This window comes from Halichoeres trimaculatus, unplaced genomic scaffold (genome assembly GCF_033239565.1).
Source record: "Halichoeres trimaculatus isolate MK-OKI-2021-1 unplaced genomic scaffold, fHalTri1.1 fHalTri1_scaffold_4, whole genome shotgun sequence".
Taxonomy (NCBI): Eukaryota; Metazoa; Chordata; class Actinopteri; order Labriformes; family Labridae; genus Halichoeres; species Halichoeres trimaculatus.
The window spans coordinates 24,181,742-24,196,253 of NW_027437182.1; the positions used below are offsets into that span (position 1 = coordinate 24,181,742).

At 43.6% G+C, this 14,512-nt stretch overlaps 1 long non-coding RNA gene across 3 annotated transcripts in view; it reads left to right on the forward strand.

The window, feature by feature from the left end:
* Positions 1–7,981, forward strand: part of LOC141788542 (uncharacterized) — a 44,045-nt gene extending 36,064 nt beyond the window's left edge. For 2 of the 3 annotated variants that reach the window (XR_012598146.1, XR_012598145.1), the window contains exon 4: positions 7,389–7,981. This is a non-coding gene — a long non-coding RNA (uncharacterized LOC141788542). The remainder of the gene's footprint in view (positions 1–7,388) is intronic. The other variant, XR_012598144.1, reaches the window with a different exon arrangement.
* The last annotated feature ends 6,531 nt before the right edge of the window (positions 7,982–14,512 follow it).

The window sequence follows — 14,512 nt, forward strand, 5'->3', positions numbered from 1 at the left end:
ACGGGCTAAATGATTAGGCAATGGGGGTCCGTGCAGTGGAGGGGGGTTGTGGTTAGTTTATGGCTAGACGCCGCCTCAGCTGCACCAGCTTCCACTCAGAAACAGGTTAGGAGAGACCTCAGGGGTCAAGGTCAGGGGTGGGTGTGCCTGTGTGTGCACCAGAGTGTGTGTGTGTCTGTGTGTATTAGAGTGTGTGGTTCATGTGCTGTTCATTCCCTGCTGCCCAGCTGGCTATAGCTGACTGTCTGTAAGCTGCCTCCGTGTTTGCTTATGTTATAAGCTGCTTCTTATTGCTTCGCTCCAGGGACAACTTGAGCTAAGAAGCAAAGGGAGAACCTCACTCCCCCACCGTGTCTTTAGTCAGCCTCTGGCCAGTCTCCAGCCGGCCCAGAGTCAAATCGAGCCAGAAATCAGTCCTGCAGCCCCGTCAACCCCCTGGTCAAACAACCCCCAGCCAAACACAGTCAAACCAAGTCAGACACTTTGACAGTCCCCCCCCTCCACTTGTCTGTCTCAGTCTGCTGCCTCCTGTAATTTAACATGTCGGGTAGGGGTTCATTGTAGGTGTGCATGCCACAATCCAAAATGCATCATTCATTGCATGCACCTGTTTTCAAAGGTTTGGCTTGGAGAGATTATTTCAAATTCAAATCCAATTTTTCTGACACAGGGTTTTGTTTCTCAGGCAATTTGCTGATTTCATATGTTGCTTTGCCATCTGTCACATTTTCCTGATGAGGCCAACCGTCAATAGCAATCCCCTTTATTGGTGAAATGCAGCCGGTCACTGTATCATTGCCATTTCATCAAATCATGTGAGAGGCAAGTGCTTGAGCTTGCGGCACGTTGGAAATAAACAGTGTAAGCCCTTTAAGAGGAGGGACTGCAGCAGATGAGGAAGAGAAGAAGGGGAGAAAGAGGGGAAGAGGAGGGAGAAAAAGAGGAAAAGGGAGATTGGGGGAGAGAAGGAGAGGGGAGAAATGGATAGGAGCTGAGACACAAGCTAACCCACCCTGCGGTAGCCTGCCTCCATTCTTCATCGGGGACTTATGCTTCATTAGAGCGTCTGAAAGAAAGACCCGCTTTCCCTCATCACCTCAATAGACCGGTCCCCCCTTTCCTCCCATAGCCTGGAGGGTTCTCCTATAAAAACCCACCTCCCTTACACCACTGTTTTTCCTCCTCATTTCTACCTCCATCTCCTAATCATCTCAACTCGCACTGAAATCAAGCTTAGTAACGGCAGTTTTGTGAGCCCCCCTGGTGCACCCCCCCTCCACCACCTCCTCCTTCTCTCCCTTCCTGCCTCCTCCGCCTCCTATCATCCTCCGATCCCCACCAGCTCCCCTTCTCTGCTCATTCACTCACCTTGGTCAGACACACCACCCACCCACTGCTTAAATCCCTATCAGCATGTCAAGTAAATGTCTGCCCAGCTGGGGTTGACACACACGCATGCACACACACACACACACACACACACACACACACACACACACACACACACACACACACACACTGAAATATAAATGCACCACGCACACAATCTTTCTGCTTGCTTCTGGGGTTTAGCCTTCCTCCCTGCTGACCCTTTTCACCCGTGTTTTGCTCTCTTCCCCTTCTCCACCGCCTCTCTTTCCCCCTCTGCCTCTCCTCAGGCGCTGATCTGACAGGATGGTTTGGCTAGCTGACTATATCTGCAAGAGGTTTATCACAGGGCTTCACTGCACCCTCTCCCTCCATCTCTCTCTCTCTCTCTCTCTCTGTTGCCTACCTGTTTTGTATTTTTTAAAATTAAAGTGCTTTCTCCAAAAAGCTGCACCGTACCCGAGGCCATGTTCACCTTTACGTCCCATCTATTTGATTAAAAAGGTTACCAGAATCCTATCCTCTGAATTTGTTACAGTAAAATCTGGTCAGTTTATCTCCTAATAAAATCTGCCGCTGAAATATCTGTGCTGTGTTATGAAATAAGGTCTCATATCTGCAGTATTTTGAAGTCACTCTCACTATCCTTACAGGATTTCTTTTTTTACACCAGAAGGCAACAAAAAAATATCACCCAGGGAAATCCTTCAGCTCAGGTTACCATTTCACAACATTTTAACATAAATTATATCGAAGATATTCTTGCTTTTTTGCACAAGGTGCCTCAGTCAGACAGGAAGGTTTATTCTACAGAAACTTGTTGAAAACAGGGGTCTACTTTATGTGAATGCAGTCAGTGTGTGCATGTCCATCAGCATCATTTTAAACTCCTTGATCTAATCTTCACCCAGCGGAAGAGTCTACGTCTTATGGGCTTTAAAAATTATTTGTGCATTTATCTTTCACATAACTCCTCTGATTGCATCTCTACATATACCTGATGTCATTAATGTAAAAGAGGACATGAATCTCTGAGTTCCCAGCAGACTCTTAAAAAAAAAGCTCCCCTGATTCTCCAGTGCCCGTTTTATCCCCCGCCCGTAACATTTCAATCAGATTTTTTGGGGACAATAACGAGCACGATGCAAACTCAGTGCTGCCTCTGTCATCGCGCCATCTTTATGTAAATGTATTCAGACGCATTCTCAGCTCTCTGTGCACCACCCTCTCTGCTGGGTGGTGGTGGTGGTGGCTGTTCAGTCACATTTTCTCCTGTAGCAGGCAGGACAAGAAAAAAAAAAAAGAAAAAGAAAATGCAACCCTCTGCTGGTGAAGCACACGGTGAGGTAGACCCCTGCCAACACGCCTCAGAAACCCCTATTAAACCCTATGTTTATATTGGGGCTGTGATTTACAAATGTGCGATTTCTTGCCTTTAGGCATGTGCACCCCCTATGCTCGTTGTGCTTTTTCATCAGGCGCGCAGCAGACAGCGATAGAATTGCGAGGACGGGGTCCTTGCTGCATGTGCACGGCAAGATGGGAAGGGGAGGGGAGACAGAGGGAGATGTGTGTGTGTGTGTGTGTGTGTGTGTATATGCATTTTCATCTTGGTGGGTGCTCCTCTCTGGTGCTTTGCTCATATTGAGATATTTCCTAAGCTCGATGACACAATTATGCGCACACACACACACACACACACACACACACACACACACACACACACACACGCGCACACACACACACACACACACACACACACACACACACACAGTTGCACATACAGTCTTCCTTTGTGTACCGCCGTGCTCCTCAGCTCTGGTTCATCTCCAATGTTCTGAACTTGACTCTCAGCAAGTTCATTGTTATTCATTTCACTGTCATCCTCGGTGCCCTGAGAGACTGACTAAGTCTCCGGCCCAGGTTTCCAAAGTACGACTGTGTTTGTCACACACACACACTCACCTACACACACCTATTGTTCCTGCAGCAGGATGTCTGTAGTCCTCTGGGTAAACGTGCGTGCTGACTGTATCAGAGGACACTGCGAGACGCTGCAGTTTGTCACTGACCTGGTTCCAACTACAAAGTTCAGCTCTCAGGTGATTAGACGCAGCCAGAGAGAGGTTACAGCTATAGATCCTTCAGCTTAAGGTCATGTTATCTGATTTTTTTGGAAAATTTTGAGAGTATTTCTAAAATATTAAATAATATTTTACAAACTAGATATAAAGAAAGTCTCTAATTTGATTTCTTTGGCTGCAGCTATCATCACGTTAAAGTTTTTACTTCCCATGAACACAAAAAAACCCTCTTCAGCTCTCTTTATTTCTCTTATTCTGTTGCCTTTCACTGTCTCCTTTCTCTCTCCCACTCTTTTTTTTTACTTTCTCCTTCTGGTGCAAGAAAACCAGGGGCTGTAGTTTGCTTAGCTGAGTCCATAAAGAGGCGTTTTAAAAAGCTGTGTTAACAGAGCAACAAAGCTTTAAATGTGCCCCCCTCTGTGAAGGGGTGGTTCCCATAGGGATGTAGCGTGGCGCTCCATTGGTAGGCCTCTATCCGGCCTCTGATTCAGCCCAACGCTCAGTCACGGCCACTTATGGTAGGAGGGAAAATCACACAATTCAACCCAGGCCTGATCCAATGACATGTTTTTTTAATGAGCTGCCTCTATGTCTTTGTTTGGGCACCAAATTCAAGTCCAGACCTGCGCTGGTCCTGCTGAATAAGATGCGAGGCCATGGCCAGGCACGAACCACAGAAAAAAAAAAACGCACAAAGACTTTGGCTTCTGTTGAACCACTGAATAGCTTGTACTTTGCACTGCTCCCTACCAGAACATTACAAGTAGCAAGCATGCAGAATGTATTTATTCAAAAGTGTAATTTCTTACTGCTTCTGACAGTTTGTGCAGTGCTTGGTGCTGTATCATCCGTATAAATGGTGTTATAAAAATGTGGGGTGAAAGGTGTAAATGTGCCACAGGACAAACTCAAAACTCTTGTTTATTTTTAACAGAGAAAAGCGACGGTCAAAAGAGGCTCCTGTTAGTCATTTCTAGCCCCTCCAGATATTTTTTCTGGGGTCATACACAGAGAGATTTCTTTCTCTTTCATTTTCACCAGCCCCGGTGTCTTTTTCAGGAAAACGCCACACCATACATCACACATATATGTGTGCGTGTCATACGCTGGGTGTACATCTGAGAGCACGCCGGCCGCTCACTGGCTTGTATGTTCAGGGGTGAGGACTGTCATTAAACTGTCTGCCTGAATCATCAGACTCAACCATCACCCAGCTCTGCTGTCTGTTCTGCTTCTTGCTGGGCCCTCCAACAACAACTACACACAAACACACAGAGCACACTCTCAGTCAGAGCACAACAGATACAAGAATTTGGATTCTCACATCTGTACAACTTTTTTTTGTTTCTTATTTTTAATACCACACAAAAAGAACAGATATGCTACATTATGATAAAAGAAACACATTAGGGAACTATGCAGATTTTAATGTAGGTACCCAAAGATAACACACTCTCTTAATTTAAAATGTTCATATAAAAGAATAAGACCTGATTTGGGTTGAAGAGTTGTTTGTCGAGCCACATACCTCCTAATCCACCAACACGCTGCCATTTTTTTGTCTTTCCATGCAAAACAACAGCAGATTTTTTTTAATTCATACAATTTAATTCAATGAAAAACACAATGAGAATTAATTTTACAAATTAAACCCCCTTATCATTTGACAATATAGGCCTTGCAACACTGCTCACTCCCTGAGCCTGAGAAGCCCTTCTGCATGGTACCTGAAGTACTCTTCTGTCCTCTCACAAATGCAACCAGCCGACCAATCAGCCCAGCTGCTGGTCTGTGATTTAGTCCAGCTCTGTTCTTCGCTCACGTTCAAGGTTGCCGTAATGGGGAATTAGTATGCAGAGGAGCAGACAGACGGCCATGTGGATCTATTAGGTAGCCAGACTGGAGAAGAACACTGAAGTGGGGGAAAGAGCATCCCCAGCAAAGGGGGAGTTCAACTCCTTCTCCTCCTCCCTTCCCTCTCCCCCTTTCACCGCCTTGTCCCCCTTCCCTGTCCCGAAACCTTAATGGGACGTCAGACGGACAGCCTCGCCTGCATTGAGCATGGCGAGCAGCCTCTAACCCCCTCTCGTTGTCTCCCGACTCCCCCATCCCCCCCTTAGCTTCCCCCATGGCCTCCCCTGCTCCCACACTGCTAGCACCCATAGCTGCTCCCCTTCATTCTGAGGGGCTATTGAAAGGGGTCCCAGACACCCTCCACTCCTCAGCCCCTCAGCCTAACTCTGCATAAATTAGGCACGTCTCCCTGGTGTCTCATCAGCCGGTCGGGGCAACCCTGGCCCCAAGTCTGCCGTCTCCCAATCTGCTGCTCCCTCTCCCCCTCACGCTGTCACCTTCTGTCTCCCTCCACCTCCCCCATCTACTGTATTCTATCTACTTATTTTCTCTCTGACACCCTTCAGCTCCTTTTTTCACATTTGCTCGTGTACAAATTTTCTTTGTCGCCATTTATTTTCATATTCTTTCTTCCACTAAAATCCCTTGACTCATTCCTTTTGTATAATCCCCACATTCTCTCTATTTTTCTCTACTTTGCCGATCCTTCCAACACTGTTACCCCCATCTACCAGACACTCCCCTCTTTTCTTTTCTCTTCTTCAGCCAGGATATTGTTTACATCTGTCTTGCTAATCACTAGCAGAGCCTCTTTGGTCCTCACAGATGTTTCAATAATACAGGGGATTAGCGGTCTTAACACTCAGGCTTATTTTGGGAGTTCTCCCGATGGCCTAGTGGTGAAGCCCGTCAGCTTCTCTGAGTTTGACCTTTTTACTGTTTCCACTGTGTGCTGAGATCTAGCAGTCTTGTTTCTCTTTGATTTGTGTTTTTTTTTCTCTTTAAGAGTGTTTGGCATTCTGATGTTGTTCTACCCAGATTGGTGCTCTGGGCTCCTAACTCCTCAAGCTACATCTGTGATTGAGTTAAACAGGGTTACGGCACTAAATAGCCTTGCATATGACGTCAAAGGCTTAGTGATTTAAAATAAAAAAATATTTTTCAAGCTACTCTTTCATGTACAGTGTAGGATGAGGCACTTTACAATACCCTTTACAAGCTAATGGTTATATTTCATCAATCGTCCTCATCCTTGCAGCAGGAAACACGTTGATGTAGCCAGCTAGCTAGCGCTCTGTTAGCTGCTTTCTCTCCTCACCATGGTGACGCCTGAACCTCCTCAGTCTCCTCTACTCCCTTCTTTAACTCAGCACTGAAAATGTAATTAGACAGCCTTCTCAGACTCAGCATCTCTGCGTCATGCTGTGCAACCCAACCCAGTCCTGTTTTATGACCAAGCAAATCCAGAGAAATTCAGTGTGTGTGTGCGTGTGTGTTTGGGGTCAATGTATTTCTGTCTGGATCCTAATCCCAAAGGTGATTTTAGTCTGGTAGGGGTGCGACCCCTCCCCCCCTCCCCCGTGTGTGTGTGTGTGTGTGTGTGTGTGTGTGTGTGTGTGTGTGTGTGTGTGTGTGTGTGTGTGTGTGTGTATGTGCTTTGTGCTGCAGGCGTTAGTCCCAGCCACGAAGCCCAGACAGCCTTTACCTTGACCTTTGACCCATGACTGTCTGCGAGCTCAGGGGTCATGCACACCATAGATACAGACAGCTGATAGACGCACAAACAAGTGCACATGCACGCACACAGCCATGCAGAAGCACAACAGCCAAACCCTCTGGTAGCAAACACTGACGGTTTGGTGCGTCTGGAGGAGATGGTGACACAAACAGCGTCACCTCAGCTTGCTGGGTGCAGACAGTGTATGTGATTTATGCACACAGAGGCAGACCTGATTCTAGGTGTACACCTGTCTATGCAATCTTACCATTGGAACCCCCTGGATTTTATAGTGTCATTTTGTTGAAGGACACAAGTCTTCTTTAACTAATTTCCTTTTTTCCCTTTTTTTTTTGTCTCCACAGATACAGCTGGCCAGCGATGTTACCAAAGAGCTTTTCTAGAAAGAACACCAGGGCTTCCCTCTCCAAAACTGCAACCATGCAGTCTGGAGCCAGAGTCAACGGACACGTTGTATCAGCTGCAAATGTAAAGAACCACCTTTGACACCTGCCAGAAAAAGCAAATAGAGACTCATCTTTTAAAGCCGATTATTATTTCTCCAGTCATTTTGGATGAGGACAGGTAAGTCTGAGCTGCTTTTGAAAGGTAAGTTTAAAGTTTGAATCAATTTAAAAACTATGTAAAGTATAAATTAGAGCGGCTGTATATTTGCTGACATTAGTTTTATGAAACATGAATTATTTTATTTCAGACCAATTTCAGGTCGGAGATTGGATGACACCACAAGGGGTCTCTCCTTTTACTTGGTAATTCAGATATAAGTATTTGGAAAATTGTCAGTCAGATTTCTCTGAGGTTTAAAATCTCCCACTTTCCTGTTGAATATTGTGTAAATATATATGCTTTTCATTTTTTAATGAATATAAAAGAAAGTAATTTATCAGAATAACTGCCATTGCCTTAACGCCTTTGCCTTGATATGGTGTGAATTTTCAATAAAGATGAACATTTGCGAAATAAAAAAAATGTCTTTGTCTTATTTTTCAACTTTTGTCTTTTTTGCTTTTCTTTAACATACATTTTTTTTTCTCACTGCAAACAACTCCCAAGCACTTTCCACTTCTGTCATATTTTTACTCACTGTGGTCTCATTTTTCTCTATAAAGTGACATGCAGCCCCTCTATTGATTCAGGACAACAATGCCTATAGGCTGATGTAACTCAATTATGTCTTTATGTAGTGTAAAAAAAATGAAAGCTGTAATTCATTAGCGTTTTTGAACCAAAAAAAGATCAATTGACAATAGAAATGTCATATAGAATCTTAATTTTCTTGCATTCCTACTTGAAAGACTGTTAAAAAACTCAACAAGGTGCCCAATTTTTAATTGAGTGACTTTTTAACAGCAAGCATTCATGTATGCTATTGTTTGTCCACGTCAGTTCCACAGACTGTCTAAATTTTCCATCTAGACATTTGAGCATTGATTTATGCACCTTGATATAGACTCACTTACAGCTGGGGGACGTTTGATTAAAACTACAGTACCCAGCAATAATAAGCAGCCTTTTTTTTTTGCTTTCTTTAAGGACTAAATGGTACATCAAAGGCCTTTTTCCAAAGATTTACACTGTCACTAGCTGAAGCAAGGCCTTGCAGAGCAGCTAGTGGGACATTTCTATGGATTTTTGTCAAATTGTTGTTTTTAGTCTGTGTAGGGTTTGTTGAACCATTACCAAAAATAAAGCATGCGTCCAGCCTTTGATGCTTCACATATAGGCATCATGAAAGCTGCTGTATGCTGCTATATGTGCCCGTACACTTGGGTTTGTCTGATTATTCCAGCAGTGGCTGAAGGGCTGGACGGGGAACAGTTAAAGCTAGTGGCCTAAATCTGTGGTGTCAATTAGGTGCCTTTGTGTGTGAGCAGCAGGGGTGTTGAAGCGAGTTGCTGGAGCTGAAGGAAACTCTGAACAATGATACACATTCATAAGCACACACACACACACACACACACACACAAACACACACACACGCACTGAACCTATGTTTTGTGGGGATCACACCTCCTTTTGTTTTCCCCCAACAGCCAGTGGAGGCGATGCCCCAGTGCCCCCAGTGTGCTCCAGTGCTCCGGCTGAAATGGGCTCCCTGCCCTCCCCTCCCCACCTCCCCCCCCACCTGCACTGTCCCCTTTCTCGCCTCCTCGCTCAGGGTTCCCTGGCTCTTTCGGCCTCCCCCTGACTGGTTCCTGACCTGAAATAAGGGCCAGGCGAGCCTCCATGGCAGGGCCAGCATGAAAGGAGATCTGTGTGTGTGTGTGTGTGTGTGTGTGTGTGTGTGTGTGTGTGTGTGTGTGTGTGTGTGTGTGTGTGTGCACCCTGGCCCTGAAAGAAAGTAGGAGATTATCCCATTCTGTGTGTCCAGTCACCAGTGCAGTATTGACCATGGTGGGCCACCCAGGGAGCGTCCAGCCAGCCGTGAGATGGCCTGATATACATGCTTACTGGCCATGCTAGATTCCCCCACTCTCACCGGGGAGAAGGCCAGAACCCTACAGGCTGGACGCTTTCTAAAGACACTGGAGTCCGCACACCAAGTGACCCACCCTCCATGCCCAGATGACCCCCCCCCACATACACACACACACACAAACTCATACACACTCGCACATTATAGTGTACAGTGAAAGACATTGCCATCAGGTCGTTTTCTGTGTCCTGTGAGGCGAGGCGGAGGTCATTGGGAAGGTGGAAAACCTCTTTAATGGTGGGAATGATACCATAACACCTATAGATGGAGTTACGGATCACGTCACATACACTCTGTGTACAGTGTACAACTCTGACAGCTGGTCCTGCTCCCTGCTGAGTGTGATTGTGGTGAGCATAATGACAAGACGTAGTTTACGATAATAATTGCTTGAATCTTTCTTTGCTACACCTTCTCATCCATATTTATATTTCATATTGTTTAAGTACAATATGTCTTAAAGTAACTCAGTCATCATGAAAGTAAGCAACAATTATATACTTCTGCTTCACCCCAAAAAACCCAGATCTTGACAAGTATGTACATATCATCCAAAGTATAAAAATCCTAGTCCTTCTGGTATTACACTTCTGAAAAACATGTTTTATTCTGAATTAGTTTTACTAGCTGCACCAGGAGCTATCTTCACTTATTGAAGGAATTCATTACCTTTTTTTCAACACGTTATTTCTTTAAAAGAAATGTAATGTCAGAATTTGTCATGTTATTGTGGCCTTTACATTGTGTTGGTGAGTTATTTGAACTTATGCAACAATTCATGGCAAGATTTCACTTTTTTCCCTTTATACAACAAAATATTAATTATTACTTGCACACCTAACTTGTACCTCATACAAACCTGGATAAATATTGATGAACCAAGTCTCTTGAAGTTTATTAAAACTTCCCCAATGTGCCCACAACAATGATTTGCAATCCTCTGTTGCAAATTCAGCCCAGTGTTAAGCTTTACAATCCCCCAGGGGTCAGCCCATTGTCTTTTAATTGCCCTGCTGTTTGTTTGTGCACACGGAGTCTCTAACATCCTGGTCTGTTAACAAACAAAGGCCTTTAACAGCAGGACGGAGCTGCACAATGCTCTCCAGCAGTAAAAACTAATAAGACGGCTGGTGAGGAAGAGTATGTTTTTTTTTTATGGCTTGTAAACTATTGTTAAAAAGTTGTGCTGATGAAATAAAGCAACAGGAATAAAAGATGCATACACTCTCCTTTTGTTTTGGTTTTATTTTCCTTGTTAAACAAAATGTGTTAAATTAGAAAAGGCTGAATTAAACAACACTGTGGGATTATAATATAAGATTAATATGTATTGTTTTTCCTGTAATATCCTGCATTAAACACCACTTACTATTATTTAATATGAACCCGGCCTCTAACTAACCCTAATTTTTTTAACTTGTTTTTTTTTCCAATACCCAGATATTCTATGATTGAAACTTGCTCATGAGGCGAGTTACATAAATGTCACAGATTCACTGAGAAGGAAACTATTTTAGCACATACAATAATTCCAGTGCAAGAAATAACATGAAATGCTTCAAAGTTAGCCCAGTTAACAAAAGTAATTTTTGTTAAAATGCATCCTCATAAAAGACCTTTTAACATTTATGTTGGTTTGCATGCATGTGTTTTTGTATTTCTAGTGTATGTGACATTTTTTTGTTAAAGATATGTGCATATTTAAAGTGTATTTAAGGTGTGTTGAGAAAAACCTGTGTGGGCCTTTTTATATAATGTGCTGTGATGGACTCAAATACAGTGTGGTTTTATTTCCCACACTAAGCTCATTAAAAAGGATGTTAATGCCATTGTAAAACAAAAATAAGATTACTTCACTCTGTATTAGAAAATACGTTTTTGCCCATTAACACACAAATGCTTCATGAGCATGTCTTGGTAAAACAGAAAGCAGATGTTAATTTTTTTACAATTATTTTTATATATAGTAATAAAATCTGACATTATGAACACGTGAGGCTAATGCCTGCAACAAACATAACAACGATGCATGTAATGCAACCAGCAGAACACTGAAAGTCCTAACAAAGCATGCAAGATTGTACGGTGCCTTCCTGAATGAGCTTTTATATCAAAATATGTGTTGTGCAGAATATTACAAAAGCTCTGGTTCATTTTTTAATGACAAAAGATGTGCATGAAATGAATGTGTATACTGAGTTCTGCTTTGTTTCGAAGCATTACAACCCAAAGCACACAAGTTCACTGAGTTCAAGTTTGGCCCACTGATGAGCCACTGATGTGTGCCTGCACATACAAAATTAAAATCTTATGTAAGTGCTCTGATTTCAGACTGTTCCCATTTGCACGTGTAATAAAAGGCTGACCCTGAACTGTATTGGTCAGATGTAGGAAGAAAAACATTTAAAAAAAAAAACAAAAAAACAATATAAAATAAAAAGTTCAGCTATATTTGGGAGGACACCTGCTGTCTGACATAATGTGTGACATAAAACATGGCAGATTAGATGGAAGGTAAGTGTTTTTATTGTGTTGCTATAAAACTGTTAAAAACGATCGAAATTAAACCTCAGCTGTTGTAATTTTGTGAGTTGTTTGCATGAAGACATGGGAAAAAAGACTGTGTGTGTGTGTGTGTGTGTGTGTGTGTGTGTGTGTGTGTGTGTGTGTGTGTGTGTGTGTGTGTGTGTGTGTGTGTGTGTGTGTGTGTGTGTGTGTGTGTGTGTGTGTGTGCGTGTGTGTGTGCATGAACACTCAACAGGCTGTCTCCCTGCCTACCCTGAACTTGGTAGCCCCCCAGACACCTCATAAAGTCTGCAGCCTCAGCCCACAGTGCACCTAGAGGAGCAAGTTGAGGGTAAAGGGTTCACCAAGAGGGGGTCATGTTGCTGTGGCAGGACGTGGAAGGGGGAGGATGAGAAAATGGTAAAGGGTGGGTGTGGTGTGATGGCTGCTTTAAAAAGTCCTAGAACTTGAAGCCTAGTTTGTCATGCGAACTGAAGTGATGCTATTGAATGTGGACACTGGGAGCAGAAGGTTCACAGGACCCCGGCCATTCTCATGCAAAGTCTGTTGGGGGCTTCTCCTTCGTATGTCCACCCACCACCCGCCAACGCACACACATCCCCTGGCTTTAGTGCTGCTGAAGAATTACATACATGTTTATAAATGTGGAAACACTCACTGAGGCCTGGGCAGGGAGTCTTTCCTTTTGTATGTACTCTGTCCAAAAATATGCACATTTTTTATCAAGTACCACTGGAATGAAAGCACCTTAGAAAAAAACAAAATATAAAATGACAATGAGAGAAAAGACATATCCCAAATTTTAAATCTAATGACAAACACTGCTTCATTCTGGATTATAATCTTACTGGTACATGTTAAACGAGAAGTAGCAAAGTTAGCACTTCACAAATGGGCACCATTCAGGTTATATTGTATGATACCCTGTACCTCAAACAACAAATGTATCTGAAGAAAATGAGAAGAAATTCAGATGCATCCTATCAGTATGATTATTATAACTATAGCAGTCCAGTAATGGTGGAGGCATGCTCCATATTAGCATCTACACTCAACTTAACCATGGCCTTGACACTGACACAGCCTCTGACAGGCTGTGGCATAACATTGACCTCATTCCCAGACTGAATTTGAAAACTGATTTTTCTCTTTTTTTGCACTCAAATACAAAATCTTATCTAAATTTCCTGCCTTTATTAAATCCACTCCCTTATTCTTATTCGGTCTTGCTCCAAGTCTCACCTCTCATCTGTTTTACCCGTTCAACAGAAGCAGAGCAGCTACGACTCATTTAGTGTTGAATCTGCTCAAAATGCCAAGTGGTGAAAATGTCAGCCTGCTGTACAAGCACATACACATATACATTTACTCTCTTTAAATGCAAACACTCCATGCAAATGAATGCGTTAGCCCCTCGGGGCTTGAAACAGTGAGGATAAGCACATACTCTGCAAGAGTGACTGAGTGTATGTGTGTAGGTGCAGAGATTTATGTTCTCAGATTTATGCGTGCGATAGTTTCACAACCAAAGAGTGAAGGCGCCTCCATTTGTATGTGTGTATATGTGTGTGTGTGTGTGTGTGTGTGTGAGTATGTGAGGAAGTGTGCGTGCTTGTGCCCCCTCATCTGCACTTGGAGCAGCCGTTTGCAGCCTGTATTTGATTGAGTGAAGGCCGACGCAGCCTGAACACTCCCTCTAATGGAAGAGTGGAGCCCAGCAGCTCAGTAATGCACTGACCCCAGAGCTTTTACAACACTGCCAGCCGATAAGTGGCAATATGCTGGATCTTATAAAATTAACAAGACTGAGCTATGGGGAGAGGGGGCTTGGAGGGTGCTGGCGGTGGTGGGAGAGGATGACGCTCCTATAGCTCTTGTAAATATCAGCATGCATGCATGAAGGGATTATAGCTGTTCGTCTCTGAGTTTACAGTCCCAGCAGCGTGATGAGGTATTCTTTCTCGCGTTTCTCAGCTTTTTTAAGGCCGGTTTACAAGGAAACATTTACAGTGCAGTTAATGTTTGATATAATGTCCCTCAATGTGTTTTAATGCTGTGAATTTATGAAAGATACCTTCAGGTGGCAGGTGACACAGAGCTGACCTTCAAAGTAACAGCAACTGGTTCTGAGCCACTGTGGCTTTTGCAGGAAACCCCAGGGGTGTGAACATGTGTGTAAATGCATATGTTTAGAATACATACCACACTGAGCTTCCTGTGGTGTGGCTTTGAAGTAAAATCTCAAAGTCAAACAGGATCTGTGCCTGGTTATGCATTTATTGTGTTTGATGTAAAGAAGACCCGGTCTAAACAGAAGAGAACGCGTTAAAGGGCCCAGAATAAAAAACATGCGGGATGATATTACAGCTGCAGCCGCTGCTTTCAGCTTTCAGGCTTTATTCCTGTGTGCCTCCCAGTGTAACCTCCTCACCTTTCTCACACTGGATCAGGCTGGGTTTGTGTGTG